Raw genomic sequence first — 24,501 nt, forward strand, 5'->3', positions numbered from 1 at the left:
GGAACAGTCCAGCGCGAACTACCAAGCCATGTCTTCCCTGGACCGTAATCAAGCATTCTAAGACCAGTTTCTGGCTATCAGCCGTCATCAGCCAGGATAGCTTGACTCCAGTGGCGTGTCTGAAATCCCTGCAAACTATTCAGTCCCAGAAGTTTGTTACCCATCCATAGTGGTGTTTTGAGTGTCAATCTTCCTTTCAAACCCATGTCTATAGTAAGCTTGCACCAGAGTCACAGTCCACAACCACCAACAGCGTGACCAGAGTAAACATTTACTGCAGTTTAGTAATAAGGAGTATCAATTGGACCCATACAGACCAGTGTCCTAAGACCCACACAGGTGATCTGTTGGACTTTACAAATCCTTGATTGATTTATTGATCGAACGGCCAACCTTACTTCACTGTGTTTACGTTTTGAGTGGGAATAGAGAGTTCGAATCCTGCAACGTCCAACACCTGCCCCGATATGGCTAAGTTTGGAGTGGGCATTTTTTAATTTTATCCCCTCAAAGTCCAATGCGTCCCTAATGTGGTAAAGTTTTGAAAGGGGTTAGTAAATCTGCTCCTGCTAAATACAATAGTTTCCCCAATGTGGATATGTGTGGAGTAGGATTAGTAAGTTTGATTCCCCACAACTTGCAACCCTTTACTCAATGTGATTAATTTTGGTGTGTGAATTGTAAATCTGCTCCCCATACAGGCAAACATTTTCTCCAATGGGGTTAGGTTTGGTGTAAGAGCAGTTATTTTATTCCAATCCCAAGTTGAACACTTTTTCCAATGTGGTTAACTTTAGAGTGGGAATAGTAAATCTGACCACCTCAATGTCTAACCCATTCCCCAATGTGGGTACATTTGGAATGGGAATGTAAATCTGACTTTCCCCAGAGTCCAACAATTTCATCAGTGTGGCTAAGTTTGTAGTTGGAATAGTAAATTTGATCGTCATAAAGTTTTAGCTTTTATTTTTATTTTTGTTGCATTGCTTAAATATTTATAGGGATATACATAATAAAGTGTTTAATGCTTAATTTGCATATTTTTCTGATGTCTTACGTTTTATAATTTTTTGTTGTCCACATTTTCTAAACATGTCTTTTAATATATCTCAGTTGTTACATTACGTGGTTGTTGAAAAATTTAGTTTTTTCAATGGCTATTTTTTTATTAACAACAATAAATACTTTTTAGTGCAAATTCTTTAACATTTGGGATATGGGATAGTTGTATTGCACATACATTTATTTGTTGTTTGAGGTAACTTTTTCCTGACGCTGGTCTCCAGTTCTGTAAGATTTAGTGTAAGAGGGATGCATTAAGATTTAGTTAGGTGAGAATTTTGAGTGAATGTTATTTTAGTTTAAAAAAAAATGTAAATCCGTATTTGTAAAGCACGAACTTCTCACCCTTACGGGTCTCAAGGCACTGGGGGCCATTGTGGAAATTAAGTGAGCTATTGCCCAGAGTGACATGGCCTGAGCTCAGCTGCCACTGGAGGCAGGGATCGAACAGTGAACCCAGTGCTCCGAAGTCAGCTGCCCTGGCCGCTGCATCACACCTCTGCACTGTGTATGTAGCTTGTTAAGTTTGTATTAGTTAGCTAGTCAAGAATACTGAGCTATGTCTCATTTTTAAATGTAACATTTATATGCATTTGTATGGGTTTTTATGTATTGTTGTTATTTCTAAGATATCCCATTGTAGTATGTTGTATATGAGGTTTGTAGATGTTCTTTGGGTGGGTTGATATGTGTTTACTTTTGCATGTTTTTGTTTCTTTGTTTCAAGCGTCAAAGTTTATTTATAAGGTAGATGTGTTTATTAGATTTGTTTTCAAGAAAAATGCCCAAATCAATATTTACATTTTCCTTGATTTTTTGGGGTTTTACTGGAGCTTTTTATTCATTTTTGTCTTTATTTTTCAAGTCTAGGATGCATTACCTGGATTATTAGAGTCATAAAAATGTTTTAATTCTGTATTGGTAAGTTTTTGCATTTTTTACTGGTATTTAGTAATAATTGTTTGAGATTTTTTTTGCATTATCATACAAGAGGACAGGTATCTTTATCTCGCCTGCACACGGGATGTCAGTATGGGAATCTGCCAGAACTGCCTCGAGCTCATTTATATAAAGAGTAAAGAGGAGGGGGGCAAGGATACATCCTTGCCTCACCCCCCTCTCTGACTTGAAGTGACAGGTGCATCTTCCTTCACTAGTCACCCTGACCGAGGTTTTAAGGTCTCTATGTAGCTCCGCCAGATACCTCACCAAAGGGGCATCAATGCCCATGGACAGAAGGACCCCCCACAGCATAACCCTGCTAACCAGGTCAAATGCTGAGGAGAGGTCCATAAAGGCCATGTACAGAGAGCCCCCCTTGGCGATGACATATTTATTTATGATCAGTTCTAGATTTAAACACTGATCTAAAGTTCCTCTTTTAGCTCTGAAACCATATTGTGCATTTGACAGGGCACCCTTCCCTTCTAAAAGCTGATTTAGTCTTCCTAAAAGGACTCTCCCTAAGATTTTAACACTGGAATCAATAAGGGAGATTGGCCTGTAACAGGCCGGATCTATCCTTTGTCCCTTTTTAAAAATCGGTATTATGGTAGACTTAGACCAGCTGGTAGGGAAAATAAAATTTCTTGTAGCATTAAAAATATTAGTGAGAATGTTGGTGCTTAATTCGGGGGCACTTTTAAAGAAATCTGCAGGAACCCCATCGGGGCCCGGTGCCTTTTTCGAGTGTGTGTCACTAATAGCATTTTTTAACCTCATCAGTGCTAAAAGGTGGGATAGTAACTGCAACTTGTGTAAACTGTGTTTCACAACCTGAAATATTATCAGGGCAGCTATAGATGTTACTGAAATGTGTAACCCACTGTTCATCGGGTATGGTGCAATCTGCTCTCTTTTTCTCTATACCCATAAAAAAAGGATGGTTTATTATCGCCCAAAATCTAGAGCTATCCCTCTGTGTATCGGGCGACAAAAGATCGTTCCAGGCCTCATTTATGATTTCAGATTTCCTCATCCTGATAGCATTATTATATTTTTTCCTCAGTGATGCTATCAGTTCTTTTTCTCTTGGTTTGTTTTTGAGAGCCTTTAAGAGGATTGAGTGGGCTTTGGAGCAATTTGAATCGAACCACTTTGGGCCCCTGTTTGTGTTAGACTTATTCTTCACAGTCAGGTCTAAATTGACCTGATGGCAAATGACGCTAAAAGCTTCTATCAAAGTGGTAACAGGGTTATTTTTATCCAAGCAGATTGCAACCTCCTTCTCCACTTTAGCCAGGGAATCCTGTATAAAGGTAATTGGGGTTACTTGATCCCATTTCAGTCTGCGGTTCTGATCTCCCAGCACTAGATCAGTCACACATAAAGCTTCAAATTCTCTTTTCCCTAAAGCTCCCTGAGATGCAATCTCTAAAATTACTGGGTTATGATCACTAAAAACTGAAGTTTCTACCTTGTAATTAAACACATCAGGCAAAATACCGGACGATAAAAAGATATAGTCAACAATTGTGCCGGTATTATTACCCACATATGTTGGTAGCTTCAGACATGTGTTACTACTATGAAATTCATAAAGATTAAAAGTTGCTAAGAGTGATTCCAGAGCCTCTCCACGTGGTGAGTGTTCAAAGTGCGGGATAGAGAGGTAAGGGGGGAAGTCCTCATATTCTACGCGGCAATCCATATTACATGGGTGAATATTACAGTCTCCCATGAGAATTACATCAAAACCATGAGCACTATTCTCACTGTGGGTGGACAAGAAATCCTCTAGCGCTACCAAGTGCTCGTTCAAGATTTGACTGACGGGAGAATTATAAAAATTTACAAATAATATAGGCTGTGAGTTTTGTGTAGTTAATTCAACCGCTAAAATATTTGTTGAGTTTGTTTTAATCTGTCTTGGTTTCCCTTGTAAATCCAAGGAAATATATGTAGCCAAGCCCCCTTTGCCCTTCCAGAGCTGCTAGGTACTGCAGGTACAAAGAAATGAGAAAAGCCGTCTAGAACAAGTTTGTCGGACCTTTCCCAAGTTTCTTGGAAGGCTAGAACGTCGCTGGTTCTGACCATCTCCAACCAGTTCTTATCGTCGAATTTAGATCTGATTCCAGCGACGTTCCAGCTCAGAATTCTACAGGCCCTGGCAGCTATAGGTTTTGGATCTAAATGCCCAGAGACGTGCAAAGGACTCTCATCATTTGTATCTTTTCTATGAGAGAGTCAATCGTTTTGATCCATGAAGGACAATGGGGCATAGCGATTGAATAATTGAAGAGGTTCTACGAAATAATTTTGCTGCGATAGAAGGGGGTAATGAGCCATTACATTGTGTCTTATGTCTTGCACCCTTCTAGAATTAAAGTCCCATGATCTATCCCACCCTGGTGCAGGAGTCCTTGGATGAGTAACATTTTGTTGCTCCCCATAGAAGAACTTCAGGGTCAGGGGAACAACAGTACCCTGTCTGCGTTGAGGAGGGAATAAATGAGCAAGTATGTTAGGCAGTGCATCTTGGTTTGTGAGGCTCACTGTCACACAGTCCCCTTTGAAATTTTTCGGCCGATTTCCCAGCCAGGGGACCCTAGTTGCTGACTGAATTACGTTTGCCAATTGTTGTTTTCCCCCTGGGGCAAACCGCATATTACTAGTTAGCCAATGCAAAGCCTTACTTGTGAGGGATGTAGAGCTTTCCACTGTTCCCCCTTCCAAGGGAGGGACATTTGCTAACACAAGAACCACTGGTGTGGCCTCAACTAAAAATTGTAGGGGGTCCGTGGGGTGAGCAGTTACTGGGGGTAAGCTTACAGGGGGACTAGTGTCTGTTGGGATGTTAATTAAAAGAGGGCCCTCGTTGGTGGTGGCTAATGATGTTGAAGGTTGGGGCAATACATTTTCAGCAGACGATTGAATCCCTGCACCATCACTTACAGTCTCAGTAACCACATTATCCCCTATATTTTTACTGAAATTAGTAATTATGGTGGTAATGTTTTCTACCCCTCCTGCGATCATAGTGTGGAGACCACCCAATCTTTTGATCTCCGCTTGCAGTTTATCAATTTTAGATATTAAAGGCTTTACAATGGTGTTAAGCTCAAATAAGTTAGCAATCCTTTCAAAAAGTGTGTCCTCAGAAGTATGATTTTGTATATCCTCCACTAAGTTAACTTGCTTTTTCTTTGGGGTAGTAGCCTTCTTCCTTCTTGTCCCTGGGCGTAGTCCACCCTGCTTAGGTGATTTTTAGTACATAATCGTCTTGGCCTTGTTGTGCACCCTTTAGGTGTCTGCTCGTCAGATGTAACTCGAGCATGTCTCTCCTGGCCAGAGTCATTTTCAGAGTCACTATCGGCCTGTACATTGGAGGCCTCAGAGGCTGGGAGGACAATGTCAAGTGCACTGTTTAATCCTTGGGAAATAGGACCACTGATTATGCTATCCTGATTGGTTTCCTGCAAAATAGTATCGTCAATCAGGATAGATGCAGTCGGGGACAAACAACAAAGGTCTGGAGATTGGCTTAACCCGAGAGAAGTTCTCCTCTGCGTATTTATTTTCTTCACAGTCTGAACAAGGTAGTTGTCAAGAGTATTTTGTGCAGCTTCCTTCATTTTCGTAGACATATTTGCAATATATTCACAGTCTACAATTCTAAAATAAAACGAAAAACTGGTTTGAAACTCGATAAACTTTTGAGTCTTACTTGAGGTGGTGAATCCTGCAGCGTTTCTGGCCCTGCCCCTGCCTCCTCGTGCCGATGAGGGCCGTAGAGGGCCCCCCCTTTTGCCCGGGCTTCGCCCCGGGCGTCCCGCGAGGCAGGTGTGTCAGGGATTTTATTCCGCCTCCTGGCCCGTTCTCCCTGCGTCGGGCGTCACCTCCTGCGCTCCGCCGCGTGGCCTGCCGGGTGTTGTAGTCCCCGGAGCGGCGGCGCGGTCTTTGCGGTTTTCCTGACTCTTGGCGGTGGCGGCTAATGCCTCTGGCAGCTTCGTGACTCTCGGCAGTGGCGGCAGGTAAGTCTGGATTCCCCCCGCTCAGCCGGTGTGTCAGGGATTTTATTCCGCCTCCTGGCGCGTTCTCCCTGCGTCGGGCGTCACCTCCTGCGCGCCGCCGCGTGGCCTGCCGGGTGTTGTAGTCCCCGGAGCGGCGGCGCGGTCTTTGCGGTTTTCCTGACTCTTGGCGGTGGCGGCTAATGCCTCTGGCAGCTTCGTGACTCTCGGCGGTGGCGGCAGGTAAGTCTGGATTCCCCCCGCTCAGCCGGTGTGTCAGGGATTTTATTCCGCCTCCTGGCGCGTTCTCCCTGCGTCGGGCGTCACCTCCTGCGCGCCGCCGCGTGGCCTGCCGGGTGTTGTAGTCCCCGGAGCGGCGGCGCGGTCTTTGCGGTTTTCCTGACTCTTGGCGGTGGCGGCTAATGCCTCTGGCAGCTTCGTGACTCTCGGCGGTGGCGGCAGGTAAGTCTGGATTCCCCCCGCTCAGCCGGTGTGTCAGGGATTTTATTCCGCCTCCTGGCGCGTTCTCCCTGCGTTGGGCGTCACCTCCTGTGCGCCGCCGCGTGGCCTGCCGGGTGTTGTAGTCCCCGGAGCGGCGGCGCGGTCTTTTTGTGGTTTTCCTGACTCTTGGCGGTGGCGGCTAATGCCTCTGGCAGCTTCGTGACTCTCGGCGGTGGCGGCAGGTAAGTCTGGATTCCCCCCGCTCAGCCGGTGTGTCAGGGATTTTATTCCGCCTCCTGGCGCGTTCTCCCTGCGTCGGGCGTCACCTCCTGCGCGCCGCCGCGTGGCCTGCCGGGTGTTGTAGTCCCCGGAGCGGCGGCGCGGTCTTTGCGGTTTTCCTGACTCTTGGCGGTGGCGGCTAATGCCTCTGGCAGCTTCGTGACTCTCGGCGGTGGCGGCAGGTAAGTCTGGATTCCCCCCGCTCAGCCGGTGTGTCAGGGATTTTATTCCGCCTCCTGGCGCGTTCTCCCTGCGTCGGGCGTCACCTCCTGCGCGCCGCCGCGTGGCCTGCCGGGTGTTGTAGTCCCCGGAGCGGCGGCGTGGTCTTTGCGGTTTTCCTGACTCTTGGCGGTGGCGGCTAATGCCTCTGGCAGCTTCGTGACTCTCGGCGGTGGCGGCAGGTAAGTCTGGATTCCCCCCGCTCAGCCGGTGTGTCAGGGATTTTATTCCGCCTCCTGGCGCGTTCTCCCTGCGTCGGGCGTCACCTCCTGCGTGCCACCGCGTGGCCTGCCGGGTGTTGTAGTCCCCGGAGCGGCGGCGCGGTCTTTGCGGTTTTCCTGACTCTTGGCGGTGGCGGCTAATGCCTCTGGCAGCTTCGTGACTCTCGGCGGTGGCGGCAGGTAAGTCTGGATTCCAGTCACAGATAATTGTTTTTTTGCGATGCAGGGTCAAAATGAACAGAGATTTTAGAAGAGCGCAAAACATTGGCCTACTGCTGTGGAGATCTGAGATTGCATGGACAAAAGATTCTCAAATTTAATCCCCAAGTTTTTAATCATAAAAGCATGCATGGAGGGGTGCAGTGCACAGGGACAGCTGTCTTCTCACCAGATCAAAGCTTGGGATCTGAAATAATAATAATCTCAGATGTATTGGTGTTCTACTTGAGCAGGCTGCATTGCATCCACTGAAAGACTGCAAGGATGCAGACCTTGAAGGTATATTTAATCAAAGCTGAAGGTCCAGCCAAGGTAAAAAGCAATTGGGTGTCATCAGCATAAGAAATTATTTTGCAATCAAAAGACTCCACAATTGAGGCCCATAGTGACACAAAAGCATTGAACAGAGTAGGACTCAATGAGGAGGATTGAGGGGAACTTTGATTCACAGCTTTCACATCAGACGCAAGACTATGTAAAACAATGGTGTGGGGGACAGTATAGAAAGCTGTTGACAGATCATGAAGTATCTATGAGTGCTGCATTTTTTCCCGGGAAGCACCGCTTACAGCGGATATATCGCATCGCGCTGACAGTGCATCGCTGCTGTTACATCGTGCACGACATCACATCGCATGCCATCAGGACGCATGCAAGTACATCGCATTTCCTTGTACATCGTTAACCATTACATCGGCAATCGCTTATTGGAACATTAACAGATACGAGCAGACTCGCATTTCGCACGGCTTGTTTATTTAAGAAGAGACATTACGAGAAACGGCTTGTTTATTAAAGAAGAGACATTTCTTTACTGCATTTTCTATAAATAAAAAAAGATATGGTTGCCACGTACAATACGTCAATAAATAAAAAACAGATATGTGGTCTGAAATACGTCAATAAATAAAAAATGATATGTGGTCTGACGGATAGGTTGCCTCCACTCATACCAAAATGATATACGACCAGAATTGTGTTCAGAAAATGGCAATTAAGTTTTTTCAGTACATTGAACATACATTGCATTATTAAAGCAGCGCATATGCGAGCGGAATTGTGCGGATTCAAGCCGGCACGTACAATACGTCAATAAATAAAAAAAGATAGGTTGTCTGACGGATAGGTTGCCAGACTTTGGTGCTGGCAGACAAGGTTCGAGCCTCCACTCATGCCAAAATGATATACGACCAGAATTTTGTTCCTAAATGGATGGATGTGGGTGGGTAGAATGGGTGGATGGATGTGGGTGGGTGGGATGGGTGTATGGGTGTTGGTGGATTAATGGATGAGTGGGTGGGTGGATGGATGTGGGATGGGTGGATGGATGGATGTGGGTGGGTGGGATGGGTGTATAATAAACATCTGATTCAAGCATCATATTTAATAAACCCATTGGCTGGCTGCAACTATGGTTGAATACCAGTAATTATTCTTGTACATAAAAAATGGCATCGGAAACAGTAAACAGTGCCATTCGGTTAAATAGGTACACCAATATATGCAACTGAAAACGGAGTGAAAGTTGCCCAGATTTGCTTAACTGCTTGTAAATTTTAAACTTTTGCACTCTTCTACGAAGGCCCAGTGAGTAAGTCGGAAGTGCTACACCTAAATGTGATGCTCGAACTTTCACAGACCCTTCTTTTTTCATTAATTTGACCGTCGCCTACATGAAATCTGGAAATAGCTGCCAAAAAGATAAATGGATTAGTCACATCCATGCATCCATCCATCCATGCATGCATCCATACACCCATCCATGCATCCATCCATCCACCCATACACCCCCATACACCCATCCATGCATCCATCCATCCATGCATCCACCCATCTATCAATGCATCCATCCATACACCCATACACCCATCCGTGCATACATCCATCTATGCACCCATCCATGCATCCATTATTACACATCCATCCGCCATGCATTCACCCTGTGTCTTATAAATATTTACATCTGCGCCATTATAAAATATCTTGTAATATCACTGTAAATACATAGAAAGTAAATAAAGCACTGGCGACTTGATAGGAGGCTCTAACCCTGGTTAACAGCACTAAAGTCGGCATAGCTAGCAGTCAGCCCACACGGCCTGCTTTCATTAACGCACCTGTTTCTTCTTAATATTGTCCTTCACGACTATTCACTTCCTTAGAAACACATTAAATGATCATTTATTGTGTGCATTACTTGCAACACAAAAATTCAATGTCATGTAAATGTGACTAATCCATTTATCTTTTTGGCAGCTATTACAATCCTACATTGTGCGCAGACCCCTCGCCTCCAGCCCCCCTGAAGGTCAGCGCTGCTCGTGGCGAGGTCAGCGCTGCTCGTGGCGACCCTACAGGAGACAGGAACCAAATACAGGCAAAAACAAATGGCTTTCATGCCACGAGCCTTACTATATGTTAGTGAGAGGTCTCCGAGGGTTCACAGCACCGATGCTATGTATGGAATGAGGCGGCACTGGCACTTTGCATACATATGAGATGTGTGAATATAAGTAGCATGACCTGCACTACTTCTAGGCGCTTCTCTCCTGAAGAGGGGTGCCCTGATTGTTAGAATGAACATGCTTTCAGTTCACTTCTGGGTGCTACGTGGTTTGCCTGAGTGGAGCGCCGCCGTGTTGAAAGGCGGAGTTCGTGAGCATTAAATTGGCATCCACCTTTGGACTTAAATATTCAGGGGGACTTGGAGTAAGTAGTTTTAGACTGGCAGCACAGAAAGTTGTAATGCTGTATTGTGTTTTGATATCGATTCATCTGTTCGTGAGCTGGATGAGTAGGTGGCTGGCCACAAATTAACAAGGAGCTAGTTTCCGCAGGGTGGGGGTAACAAAGCCAGGGACAGGAAATTTGGCATTGCAATAGATGCAGCACAGATAAAATGAGTTTCCGTAGCAGGGACAGACATTTTTAATATTATCGCATTGTACTGCTGGGGAAGTGACATCAGTGTTGGAAATAATCAACTTTTCTTGAGGGGCGGCTGAGCCGGGAGAGAAAGGCTTCTCGAGTACAACTACAAAAAATCTAGCGTTGTCATGTCGCGCGATGTTATGTCGCCGATGTGACACGCGATCCTGTTTCAAGGCCGCATTTGCGGCGCAACGTCGTGCGATGAGAAAATGGCCGATGTAAGTGCCATTGCGATGTTTTGTCCGCGATGCGAACGCCCGCGAGGACGTTGCACGCGATGGATCGTCATACAACCTTTTTTCCCTGATCTAATGACCATTTAATATGATCGGAGACCTCCAGTACTCCCATGTCCATGCTGTGATAGGGACGGAGGCTAGATTTAATCTATGAAACAGATTACTCTCCAAATAATTAGAAAACTGTTCAGTGACCAATTTCTCCAATATTTTGGCAAATGTTGGCAGCAAAAAGATAGGTCTATGTTTAACAAAATACATTGGGATCCATTGATGGTTTTTGAGGAGAGGAATCACACTGACACGTTTCCAAGCAGCTGGCAGGATGTCAGAAAACAGCAAAAGGTTGAAAATTCTGTTAATAACTGGATTGATGACATCAACTGCCACTGTAACCAAGGCAGGGGGACAGGCATCCAGTGGGGATCCTGATTTACACTTTAAGATAGTGACATAGGATTGCTCAAGGGAGATGGGCCTGTACTGAACAAGCGTACTGACTGTTTCAACTGGACTTATAGGCAGTAGGCACATCTTGAGGGCTGGGAAGTCTTCTGGATATTGACGATCTTACTTTATGTTATGTTATGTTATATTGTGATTTATAACGCGCACAACTACTCCTGAGTATCCTGGCGCGAAGCAGACTAGCACAACTGGCGAGAAAAGATGAGTTAGTAGGCCTGTTTAAAAAGGTGGGTTTTAAGTAATTTTTTAAAACATCTTAGGTCCTGAGTGTGGCGCAGCACTAACGGGAGGGTATTCCAAAGGATGGCTGCTTTAACCGATAGAGACTGACCGCCCATTCTAGCTCGGCGAAAATGAGGAATTATCATCAGTCGTTGGGCAGCCGACCTAAGCGGGTGTCGGGGAATGTAAAAAGCCACTCTCTTCTTGATGTAAGAGGGGCCGAAGTCATGTAAAGCTCTGCGTGTTAGGACCGGAGCCTTAAATTGTACCCTCTGGATCACCGGCAGCCAGTGGAGTGTGCACATTTGTGCTCTTATACTGGTACGTTTAGAGACGCCTAGAAGGAGTCTCGCCACCGCATTCTGAATAAGTTGTAACTTGTTGATCAAGTATGTCAGAATGCCAAGGAAGAGAGCATTGGCATAGTCCAAGCAGAACAGAATAAGTGCCCGGGCAACCATCTCCTTGGCAGGCTGCGGGAGCAGAGGGAGGAACCTGCCTAAGGATTTGAGGGTCCCGAAGCAGATGCCTGTAAGTCCTTTTATATGCTCTGTAAATCTAAGATCTGCTCCAAACCAAATGCCTAGATTCTTAGCTGGGCCACCTTCCGATAGAGGCCGGGGAAAATCAGGGGGCCACAGAGCTTCTTTGAACTGAGGGGGAAATTGACCATAGAGTATGATTTCTGATTTCCCCTCGTTGCATTTTAATTTCGCCTGGGCAAGCCAGGTGAACATGGCGGCTAAGCATCTTTGCGCCGCTTCTGTGCTGACGATCGGGTCGTCCCAGGTGAATAACAGCTGGGTGTCGTCGGCGTATGCCATAATCTTGGCGCCCAGTTTTTCAGCCAGAAAGAGCAGTGGGGTCATATAGATGTTGAAAAGAAGCGGGCTCAGCGTTGAGCCCTGCGGGACACCGGTCTGAACTTCTCTGGTCGATGAGGAATAGGGGGGCATCCAGATTTGCTGGGAGCGGGAGGTCAAAAAGGATTTCACCCATGACCACACTGACCCAGAGAGGCCGATGGTGGATAGGCGCCTCAAGAGAAGCTGGTGAGGTACCGTGTCAAAGGCGGCAGAGAGGTCTAATAAAATCAGCGCCGCTCTGCCGCCCTTATCCAGACATTCTCTGATTGCCTCCGTCACCTCCACCAGAGCAGTCTCCGTACTATAGGAGGATCTAAAGCCTGACTGTGCTGGATGGAGGGCCCCTGAGTTTTCAACAAAGACATTCAGTTATCGAAAGGCCACCTCTTCACAAACTTTGGCCAGCGCTGGTAGCAGGGAGATCGGCCTGTAATTTGCCGTGACAAGGGGGTAAGCTGGTGGTTTTTTTAATAGTGGAAGGAGCTTAGCCTGCTTCCATTGTATCGGCACCATAGCAGACTGCAGCGACCTATTAACAATTGCTGTGACTTCTGTGCCAATAATATCAGCAACTCCAGCCAGAACTCTGGCCGGGTAGGGGTCTGAAGGAGATCCTGATTTTAACGATTTGAGGATGGAGAGGATATCTGGCAGTTCTACCGCGTCAAACTGGGAGAAAGACTTGTTGGGGGGCGAGCAAAGTGGCAGATCAGGTAGAGGGTGTGAGGGCGTGGCAGACACAGCTAAACTTTCTTCAATCAGTTTGATCTTATTGATGAAAAAGGACGACAGCTCCTCACACCAACCTGCGGAGATAGGAATGGGTTTTAGTTCTGCTTGAGGTGACATAAAGCTTTGTACGATGGCAAAGATCTCTTTGCTATTATTATCTGCCTTCAGTATTCTGGACGCGTAGTACTCGCTTTTGGCCTTCCTAACCGCAGTGTAATATATTGTCTGCGAAGAGCGAAGCTTGGATTTGGCTAGCGGGCAATATGCCACCCTCCAAAGTCGTTCCAGCTTCTTACAATTGAGCTTCAGATCTTTCAGCGTCGGTGAGTACCAGGGTTGCGATGGCGTCTCACACTGATGGTTTCTCGACATGGGTTTGCATGTGGCTTCGACCCCACGGCTAACCCAAGCATTGAATTGGTCGATTTGCCCTTCCAGATCATCTGCTAGGGCTGCCTGCGAGTGAGACAAGGCCTCCACCAGCCCAGGAATACTAATCTTGCGGGCAAAAGGCCCCAAAGGAGAGGAGGATTGACGGGACGGCTTGCTCATGGCCCATGAAAAAGTAATCAGAGCATGGTCTGTCCATGTCACCGGCTGGGGATCATCAACCTCTAGTGGAAAGTTGGAACATACCAGATCTAGTAAGTGGCCCTGTGTGTGAGTAGGTTTAGCGACCCACTGGGTCAGTTGGATCAGACCCAGAAGATCCAGAAGGGCCCGAGTGTCAGGGGCCTCTGAGGAATCCAACTGGATATTAAAGTCACCAAGAAGTAGAAATCTTGAAAAGCGAAGAACTCGTTCTGCCAGGGATTCGCCTAAAGATTTTATAAATGACCCAATCTGCCCAGGAGGGCGGTATATCAGAGTTCCCCCTAATGTAAAATGGGGTGTTAGGATGAAGGAGAAGTCAAATGCTTCCCCCTCCACTACCTTCAAAGATTTTTCACATGCAAATGTCCATGATTCCCTAAACACCACAGCTGTTCCTCCTCCTCTCCCCAAACTTCGATCGGCACGAGCAAGGCGATAGCTTCGGGGGACGGCCAGCTCGACCACCGGTGCACAGGACTCCCTAAGCCACGTTTCTGTGATAAACAGAATATCTAGTTTGTTATCAGTAATAAGCTCGTAGATGTACACTGCGTGTTTCACCATAGAACGGGCATTAATCAGGGCTGCCTGCACAGTTGGTACTTGCAGGACCGTCCTGTGGGCCCTCGTCCGGAGAGGGGGCAGATGGAAAGTACAGTCAGGGCATCCCCACACCCTATCCATGGTCGGGTTACAATATTTCTGATCTGTATGAGGGCCCGGATTACAGGACAATAGATCTGCTCGACTATAAGGGCGCCGGCTGGCATCTCCTAATTCGTGACGGGCAGAGTAACTGCCCCTCGGCCCGGTCCTGGCGCGGACGGGCGCAGACGGGCTTGCCTTGAGCACGCCTTCGGCGCGCCCATTGCGCACGTCCGCTGCGCATCCTGGCCAGCGTGGCTCTAAATAGTCGCGCTGGCGACTGGAACGCTAACCTCACCGGAAGAAGGCTCCCGGAAGTGAGGCGCCCTGAGGTCTTCCCTCCGCAGCAATCAGCCAACCGTGGCGGACCGGGGAAGCCTCAGACAAGGTAAATATGCAGGCACACAAACAACAGTGATTAAAAGGTATTCCCCTTAGTATTAAAAACCCCAAATCGTTTTTAAAAATTACAGCATATCAGCATTGTGCAAAGAGCAAAAGCGGCTTTAAGATAAAATCGTTTTTAATCAACGAGGTGCAAGTGCAGCTTATACTCGCCAGCAGTGTGTGACCGCAGAGCGCCCAGCCCAGCACACCTCTAAATAGTCGCGCTGGCGACTGGAACGCTAACCTCACCGGAAGAAGGCTCCCGGAAGTGAGGCGCCCTGAGGTCTTCCCTCCGCAGCAATCAGCCAAGCCGTGGCGGACCAGGGAAGCCTCAGACAAGGTAAATATGCAGGCACACAAACAACAGTGATTAAAAGGTATTCCCCTTAGTATTAAAAACCCCAAATCAGTTTTAAAAATTGCAGCATATCAGCATTGTGCAAAGAGCAAAAGCGGCTTTAAGATAAAATCGTTTGTAATCAACGAGGTGCAAGTGCAGCTTATACTCGCCAGCAGTGTGTGACCGCCAGAAAACATTTGGCAGCCAATTGCACATTGTAGTAAATAATTATCATTTTAACTCCATGATTTTGTTACTAACTTCTCTTTTCACAGTCAAGCAATGTGGTGCATCTGCATGATTTAAGCTTGACATTCACACTTTCTCCTTTCTGCTAAATACAGTGTGCAGGTAGCTTGTCATAGCCTAATGTAGCCTAATGATGATTTGCATCGAAGCAACTTGCCTAAGGTATGCAAAATACACACTAACATTAAATTGCCTCTTGACATACGGTAGCTTGGCCAATGCTTTAGGCCACATAAAGGTATTTTAAGCTCACTCATTTTATGTTCAGAAAAGCCTTAGAATGCCATTAAATCTTAGTGAGTGTCCCCTTAAACATTTCACCTAACAGTAATGTATTTTTCATGTCTACAGATACATTCAGGGAAGTAAGGTGTTTAATTTAGTGAGGATCCTATTTTTCAATGTCCTGTCTAATTTGTTATATCAATCACCAGATTTCATTCACATTCTGCTGAGATTAAACCAATTTGTAGTTTAAGATGTATTAAGGCACTTGTGGCTTTATGAAACAAAACCCAAGTTTCAAACTTTTCACTGAGACAAGAACCGGAAAATGTATTGTGGCTTCTGTTTACTAACATTTTGTGTGGCGGTTGTGCCACTTTTTGGGTGCAGCCATGATGCAAAATGCAAGTACAAATGTACAAAGCCACATAAGGGCCATTTTGTATCACCTTTTGTGGCTCTGTAAAAAAAAAGAGTAACTAAATGCGGCACTGTTGGAAACTAAATATGTCAGGTCACCTAGGGTAGCCTGGCCTAGGGTAAGGCAATATCAACAGAGGCACATGTGTAAAGGTTGCAAGCCACCCAGAAGTAATCTAATGCAATATCACTCAAAAATGACACTACACCAATGTTTGTGTAAAAATACGAGCTTGTTTTATAAAAATATTTTATCTAATCTTCAGTCATTTTACATCTCAATATACTGTACAAATTGGTCAGAAGATTCCAGTTGACATATAAGCTCAGTAGAATTCAGTTCAAAAGAAGTTGGTCTTCTACAGTGTTAGATTTCTCACCCCAGTGGAGGCTCTCTAATTATATCACCAGAACGTCCACAACGTTGACACTTCCTCCACTTCAGTTTTAACACATTAGAAATGTCCAGGTCTTAGAACCCTGGAAGGTTACCTCCCCTTGACAGAGCAACACCCTCCTCGCAAGAGATCAGTAACCCCAAGATGACAGTTTCAAGTTTCAAATGGAATGTTTTTATAGCTCAATTAACACTTGCACATAGGTAAATAAAATGAGGACACCGTTTCTTCTTTCCCTCCCCCTCTGTAAAAGAATCTCACACTTCAGCATTCAAGTTTATAACTTTCCGCAATTGCAGGACACTCCCCCAGTACTGTGGAGATTTTTCATAAATGCCTCCCTCTGAGCTTGTTAAACGTAGGCTTGTCTCCGGCTCTCCCGGGCCCTTCCTGACTCAACACGGAGATCCCCAGGAAATAGCGGGTAATGAGGGAGGGTTCTGTCAGGTGATTCCAATAAAGGGCTCAAGAGAACTCCTCCTCCGCTTCTCGTATGATCCCCTCAGTCAAGCTGTTCTCCTCCCTTAAACCTCCACCTTACTTGATAATGGAGCGGAGGGTGGCGCTGACTCGGTTCCCCTCAGCTCTCCCGCCTCCGCTGCTACTCCGCTCACGAAGCACGCCCTAGACGCCTGGGCTCGCAGGGGGCGGCGTCTGGGCTGAGGCAATCGGGGTTTCCGGCTCCCGGGCAAGACGCACTACTCACTGTCAGGATGCGAGGCAGCGCAGGCGCGGGTGATTAGTGTTCCCGCTTGGCGCCGCCTCACTTGCTTGCTCGCCTGCCCTGACACCGCTTCTGGGCCTGCGCTCTCTCTCCTCACCCTGCCGCACTATTGGAACTGCACAGAGTCGAACGCTCACTTCCTCCTGTGCTCAATGCCGCACAAGCTCCGCTATCACTCGCCTCTCTACTACAGCTTCCTGGAGGCGCAGGGTGCCACACCTCGCTCCAATCCGCTTCCACCAAAACGCTGGTAGGTGAAGTTTACCAGGGGAATGTAGGGAGAAGGTCCCCAGCAGGAGCTAGGACAACGGGGGAAAGAGGGGCCAAGGGCTCAAGGGGGGGGTCTTCCGCCACAGCCGGGCCAATTTCACAGAAGAAGAAGGCGGTTGGGAGGGTTTGGTCAGGGGCCAGAGGGGGAACGTCTCCCTGAAGTGGCTGTCTATCACACGGACAAACTAACTGCTTCCAGTGCGTCCTCCTCCTCACACCACTGCCTCTCTCCTCCAACTCCCTGTACTACACAAAATGGCTCCCTGACCCTTGCCCTTTTATAGCCAAACCACACAGGGTCCAGTAGGGTCCAGAAAGTTCTGGAAGGCCTAATGTTAACCTATGGGGCAGTCTAGGATGTGGCAGTTGGGGACAGTTGGTGGCCACCATTTTGTGAAACTCAGTAAATCCCTGACAGGAAAGGCACCTAAACTGAGGTGACTGTTTATGAGGGAAAAAGAGCACCTATCCCCCCAGGCCAACACCATAAAAATCTAGTGGACACAAAAATAAAAAAAGGCATGAGGGGCAAAAAGGGGACAAAATAAATAATAAATTGGAGGGACTACGCAAAAAGTCAGACAGGTCTAACAGGCACCTTGTCCTACCCTGTTTCGGGTAGGTGTTACATGGGTAGAGCATTGGGATTCCCATTGTTCCACCCATGTATTTTGACACAAACCCAGATAATCTAGAGGCAATAAACCTGGATTTGGCCAAAAGAGTGTACCTACCCAATAAAGGAGTAACAAGGAGATATATCTTTATTTCTCATTGCTAGTGGCTTTTTCCATGTGTGCTGAATTCTGCAGCTCACATAGAAAGAGGAATATGTCTCTAAGGATTATTTTTGTGCTGGTATGTATCCCTTCTGGCACAATGCCAGCTGAAGTGCGCCAGCGCATTAAGAGAGCAGAAGTGCACCATATTTTAATAGTACATTTTGCTCCCTCCCTCAAACTCAACGTAGTGCAGCAAGTTTGTTGCATTGCGTTGAATGAAATTTCAGTATCTCAGGGCCGGAGAATCATACAAACAGTTTCACAATTCGCAGAGAAAGGGCAGCGATTGATATTTGGTTTCATAGTACTATACCACATGCCTTGGATTTTTTTCTGATTCTTGAAGTAATAGGCATGACTTTACATGATAGCTGCATTGGGCACAGGATTTGCTGCGTAAGATTTTTTAATGTAGCATTTTCTCTTTCTCCAAATCGTTCAGTATCGCCTAAGTTACCACCATCTAGAGACATTATTCCAGGAGTCATTGTAATATTTATAAACAGCTCAATTCAATGGTGAAGTAAGAGATTTTAATAAATATTACAGAGAAGGTACATTTAGAACATAACCTTTTCGCTGTATAACGTCTTTAGAGGTTAATTTGCATTAGCCTCTGGCTGCAGCCCTCTGAGTACTCAAACCCTGAGCAGAAACAAAGACCTGGATGTGGGGGGGTGTTTTGTTCTCCTGGCAGGACGACCATGTGGGCTGTACCTAGAGACTCAATTTACTTTAAAGAGGCCTCCCCTGTCATAGACAGATGTCAAATGAAAATTGGACCGGACCCGTCTTTTGTTCCCCAGTCAAGGAGGCACCCATCCCACCAGGGTGTGTGAGCTACTTCCAGAACTGGTTTAGAGTGACCACGGAGGAGGGGCTTCTCATTTTCTTGGCCACACCTTTTAAGTGGACACACAGCCTCTGCGCAATGGGGAAAAGGTTTCATCATCTGAATTTAGGCAGACAGTTGCACAGTGGAATTGTTCACAATATGAAACACAGAAAATGCTGAAAAAGTGGGTAGTGCACCCCCTGAGAACATTTACTTCATTGGTGTGGTAGGAGCCAGGAGTCAACCCAACCATCAACTGGTGTCATGCATAACTGTGGTATCCTCAGTGCCTTCATCAGTAAAATACTGTACCTGAGGAGGATCAATCAAGGACTGAACCTGATTTCTGTGACCTGTGCCTTGAGTGGCTGGTCATGCTCTCCCGTGTACCCAGAACAAAGAGGTAGACTTCAAGAGTGGTACGGCTGACCTTCTGTTCGTGCTACAGGGACACCACAAGCTAGAAGGAGCCTTTTTTTTGCAACTTCCAATCTGACCAGTTCAAACTGGACCAGCCATGGACCTTGCTGTGGCCACTGCTGGTGTGAGCTCTGATCCTCAAGAGCTCCTTATGAAGTTCTGGAATGCTTGGCTGTTTTTGGATGGACTTCTCCTACCCACCCGTGAGAACCTGGGAATTAGAAATGTTTCTGCTCCAAAGATCTCTCCAGAACCAGAACAAACACAGCAAGCTGATCCAATTAAGGTATGTTGTTGCTGGTTTGAAGTTTCAGGTTTTCTTCCTTCTGACCTATTTCTCAACAGCATATCCTCTTTGGCGGGAACTCGCAGAGACGGTATCCAGCCTAATGAACCTTTTTTGATTACAGCCTGCAGCCTTGTACTGCTAATAGAATCTGAGCTCTATAAAAAAGTGACTAAGTGCGAACAAATAAATCTTGACAGGGTGAAGGCATCAAAAGTATCTGGTCAGCAAGGAACCTTTCCTGGGCAGAAAATTCTAATTTCTCAAACATGGAACTTTCCCACCATGGGCTTCACTGAGATCTCATCCAATGAATACCCGGCCTTGTGAAGCCATCTTTGGTTACAGGCTTGTGCCTGCCCTGCTGAAGATTTCTGAATTCCATTTTTGAGACTAAGTCCCAAGATAAACCTCTAATTGGATTGAACCTGGACCCTATACTCAACCCTTGCTACATTGTGGTGGCCTCAAATCGCAGAGAGGTCTACCATGATTAGTTGACCATGGTTAGCAGGTAATCATTTTTGGTGATATTTTATTTAAATTTTTAAAAATATGAATCTGAGGGGGGTCGTGGCCAACCGCCAAGAGCAATGGCCACTTTCTAAGGCGGCTCAGTCTGAGCGCGCCCGTCACTGCCAAAGTCTGCTGTAAAATATTCTGGCAGCTGAGATAACTCCATACCGGTGAACGCTGGAGCACACTGAGATGTGAGGGAGCCGCTACCCAGCCGATTCCGGTGGTCGGCCCGCTGGCACAAATCGCGGTCGAGAGGAGGGGCTGTCTACCTCGCTGTGCGGAGTGCATTGAGCTGAGACCCGCGATCCCGGCCTGACGGACGGCGCGTCTGTCTCCCTGTGGTGCGGCGCTTGGTCGACACTGAGAGATGGACCCAAGGTTGGCCCTCGCAGCTGATGACTGGAGAAGCGCCGCAGCGGTGGAGCTCAGAGCTGTTTCGCCCTGCCTGCCTTCCTGCCTCCGGCCATTTGGGTACCCTCGACTTCACTGGCGCACATTACCGAGAGCTGCAATCTGCCCTGCGCTGCTAGTGAGAGGGTCCATATGCCGCCTTCCAAGTCCTGCAGTGGAATGGTGATCCTGTTGAAATTATAGTGAGTGGACTTTGAACTGAACACACCAACTCAACCCCCCCCTTCTCTGGGTTCAACGACTTCAGGGCTCCGCACAGCGCTCCCCCGTCCACTCCAGCCTTGTCCAGCAGCTGTTCATTAACTTTGAGGCAGCCACTGCCGTAAGCAGTAGACAGCAGGGGTCTTGACTCACCATGGGGGCTCAGGGTGAGATTCTGTAAACGTTGAGGCCACCTTGAGCTACGAATAGACTGCAGTCCAGGCCAAGCTGACCAAGTTTGCGTGGGACGGAGGTCCTGGCACAAGCCCGAAGGGGGTGCCCACCGCGCAGGAGAAGACACAGCCTGGTGAGAAGAGGAAGGAGCCGACGCTACAGGATATCCTCGAAGCCATCACGACCGTGCGCACGTCGTTGGAATTGCGCATCGACTCTGTGTCCATGGAGGTATCCCTTATCCGAGCAGACATGCGCTTGATAAACTCAAGCTTAAAGGCTGTTGAGATCAAAATGAGCTCTCTAGTTGAGGATGCCTCCGAGCTGCAGCGCAGGATGTATGATATGCAGATTCACACCGCCAATCTAGAAGCGTAACTCGACTATGAGGGAGGCTCTAGGCGCAATAACGTACGCACTTTGGGGGTGCCAAAACAAGCGGAATGGCCGCCGGTGGACCTGTTTGTGGAAGAATTGATCACCGCCCATCTCAAACCGAAAGGGCTCTCCAACTTCTTTTCTGTCGAAAAGGCGCACCGAGGGTCAGGCGGCCGGCCAAAGCCAGGCCCCCCGCGGTCCTTGTTAGCTAGGATTTTTAACTTCCGAGACAGGGATGTCATCCTGCAATGTACTCAGTCAGTGCCTCCGTTGAAATATCAGACTAGCCGAATCACCTTTTCTCCTGGACTTCACCCTCAAGGTGCCGCAACAGTGATGTAGCTTCCAAGATGTGAAAAAAGCACTATGCGTAAAGGATTTGAAATATGCTTTGCTCTTTCTGGCCAAACTGAGGGTGGAGTATGAGGGGAAAGCCTAGTTTTTTACCACTCCCGAGGAGGCCTGGGACTGGTCGGAGGGATGGTGCACGGCAGGTCAGAAGAGCAAAAATGGAGGATGACACCGGGGGTTCCGACGGGGGCGCCCCGCCTGAAGAGCATGAGACAGCGATGGGAGGATCTGAATAACTGGTATGTACGTTTCCTTTCTCCTTGGTGGTGAGCTCGCTCACTAACTGAGGGGTGGGTCGGGGTGTAAGCCCCCTCGAAGCAATGGACCCAGTGACTGATCAGTGTGCTCATTTCATTGGGGACTTTTACAAAGTTGACTTACTGTGACTTTTCTTGACGTCCAGATTTCACTGTCCTGATCACAAACCTTTGGGGAGTTTTTTAACGCAGACTTAGTGTGATTTTCCATGATTCCCAAATCCCTCTGTAATGGTCACAAAGCATTTTGTGGGGTTTGATTGTTGCTCCCGGACTATCTTCGTTTGTAAAGTGTGATTACCAATTGCTTATTTTCCAGTGATGGGTGCCCGGTTGGTTACACGTACCCACAAGTGTTTGAGGGGTGAGCGATTGGCACTCTGCTAGTTTGGGTGGGAGGGAGGTTTGGACACCACCAAGCAGGGAGGCCAGGAGGGGGGACTCTGCGGTATGTTTGTGGGGCTATTGGGGGGGATTGTTTTAATTTGTATTGTAGTTTTTTGTTGTTTAGGCATGGCATATCTGATTAGCCTCTGGCAAAGGCGGATGCTGGTTACATATTTTTGGTGTACTTATTGGCAAAAATGGTGTCTGGAAATGTTTCCCCCAGGAGCCTTTCTGGGTGGTCCTTTCCATAATAACATGTACCTCTGAGACGGAGTAATGGGCATGACGACTAGGCAAGAGCTTAAGTTACTGTCTTGGAATTTGAATGAGTTAGGTAACAAGATTAAGAGGGGTGTAGTTCTCTAATTATTAAAGCGACACTCTCCTCAATGTTATTCTCCTTCAAGAGATCAACCTGCTTGGGAATGCATGCAAGGCCTTGTCACGAAGGGTTTCCAGCAAGTGGCCAACTTGGCTTTCGGCTCTGGTTCCCGAGGTGTGGGCATACTGGTCCAGAAAATTGTTCCCCCTAACTGTTGATTCGGTCCGCACTGATGACCTCAGTAGATTTGTTGCCATCTCTGGGATCTGGGAGGGGTGCACACTCAATCTCGTTTCGGCCTACATACCACCAGGTTTGCACACTCAAGACTTTGCTGATCTCGGAGATCTCCTTCTTAGCTTACCAGATGGAAGATTGTTGATCGGGGGCGACTTTAATTCTGATGTCTCTAACTCCCTCGAGTGGTGGCCCCAGAGGGACTTGCCACCTTCCCGCAAGTGGATCCATAGCTTTCTGGACGCGATGGACCTGGTGGATATTTGAAAGAACTTGCATCCGACCAAGCTCCAATACACTTATCTTTCTGGGCCTCACCGTAGTATGTCCCGCATACACTACGTGCTGACGCAAGCGCATCAACTTCACACCATCAAAGACGTACAACATCTGGCTAGGGGGATCTCTGACCACTCACCCATTCAGTGTCGTTTAGAGGTGGGCGAGCCCACGGCTGGCCCAGGTGAACCCGATCAGTTCCTGGTATCTCACGACTCCCTCCATCAGAGACAAGTCGGATCTTTACTTTTAGGAGAACGAAGGGTCATTTGACTCGACGAATGTACTCTGGGAGGCCTATAAAAATGTTATACAGGGTGGTCCTGGCCCAGATTGCTGGACAGCGGAGGGAGAGGGGAGCTGAGATGGCACGTTTGGAGGGAGAAACCTTAGATTTTGAAAATGCAGTCTGGTTATATGACTCGGTCGAAGTGCGTCAGAAGCTGCGCATAAAAATTAAGGAATTCTCTTATCTAGCAACGGAGGCCACCAAGACACACTGCAGGGACACTCTCAGCAGGATTTCCGATGTAGGCGATAAGGCGGGCAAGCTACTGACCTGGTTAGATCGCAGGGACAGGGCTCAGTGTGTTGTGGTTGAGATTGAAACAGACTCACAATCCTGCCTTACTGCACCACAAGATATAGCCAACGCATTTGGCCTGTACTACCAGTTGCTCTACACGTCCCACACAACGCATACGAAGGAGGAGGCTTCCTCTCTCCAACGTGATCTCTTGATGCCATTCCTTACTGAGTAGGAGTGCTCCGATCTCGATATTACAGAGGCGGAAGTTGAAAAAGCCATACATGACCTGCGTGAGTGGAAATCGTCGGGCCCCAACAGTATCCTCATAGAATTGCTTCAGCTCACGGTGAGCAAGACTGCTCCTTTTCTCACCAAAATGTACAAAGAAAGTAAAAAAGGGGGTTTTCTTCCCTCATAAAGTGGGCAAGCCAGCCAACAAGTGTTCGTTCTATATTCCCATTTCATTGCTCAACTGTGAAGCGAAAAGTCTGGCAAACGTTCTTGCCACTCGCTTGCTCCAAGTCCTAACCCGCCTGGTCCATCCGGACCAATCGGGGTTTATGCCTGAGAGAAATACCACTCTCAACTTGCGCAGGTTCCATGGGGTGCTGAGCCAGGTGGACACAATCAGGGAAGATGCTTTTTTTGGTATCCCTGGATGCTGCATCAACATGCAACACCATTGAATGGCCCTACATGTTCGCCGTGCTCCACAAATTGGGTTTTGGGCCCGAATTCATCAACTGGGTACGGCTTCTGTACCACCAACCACTGGCACAAGTAATCCTCAACAATAGGAAATCCCCTGTTTTTGTTCTCCGCAGGGGCCCCAGACAGGGATGCCCCTTGTCATTGCTTCTCTTTGCTTTGGTGCTGGAGACTTTAGCGACATGGGTCTGACAAGACCCTGCCATCAGGGGCCTTAGGTTGACATCAGGTTGGGAGGACCGCATCTCGCTATACGTGGATGACATTTTGCTTTACTTGGCCTCCCCGGCGGTATCCCTCAATGTGGTCGTGGAAATATTTCGAG

Source organism: Lissotriton helveticus, chromosome 4_1, assembly GCF_964261635.1.
Source record: "Lissotriton helveticus chromosome 4_1, aLisHel1.1, whole genome shotgun sequence".
Classification (NCBI taxonomy): Eukaryota; Metazoa; Chordata; class Amphibia; order Caudata; family Salamandridae; genus Lissotriton; species Lissotriton helveticus.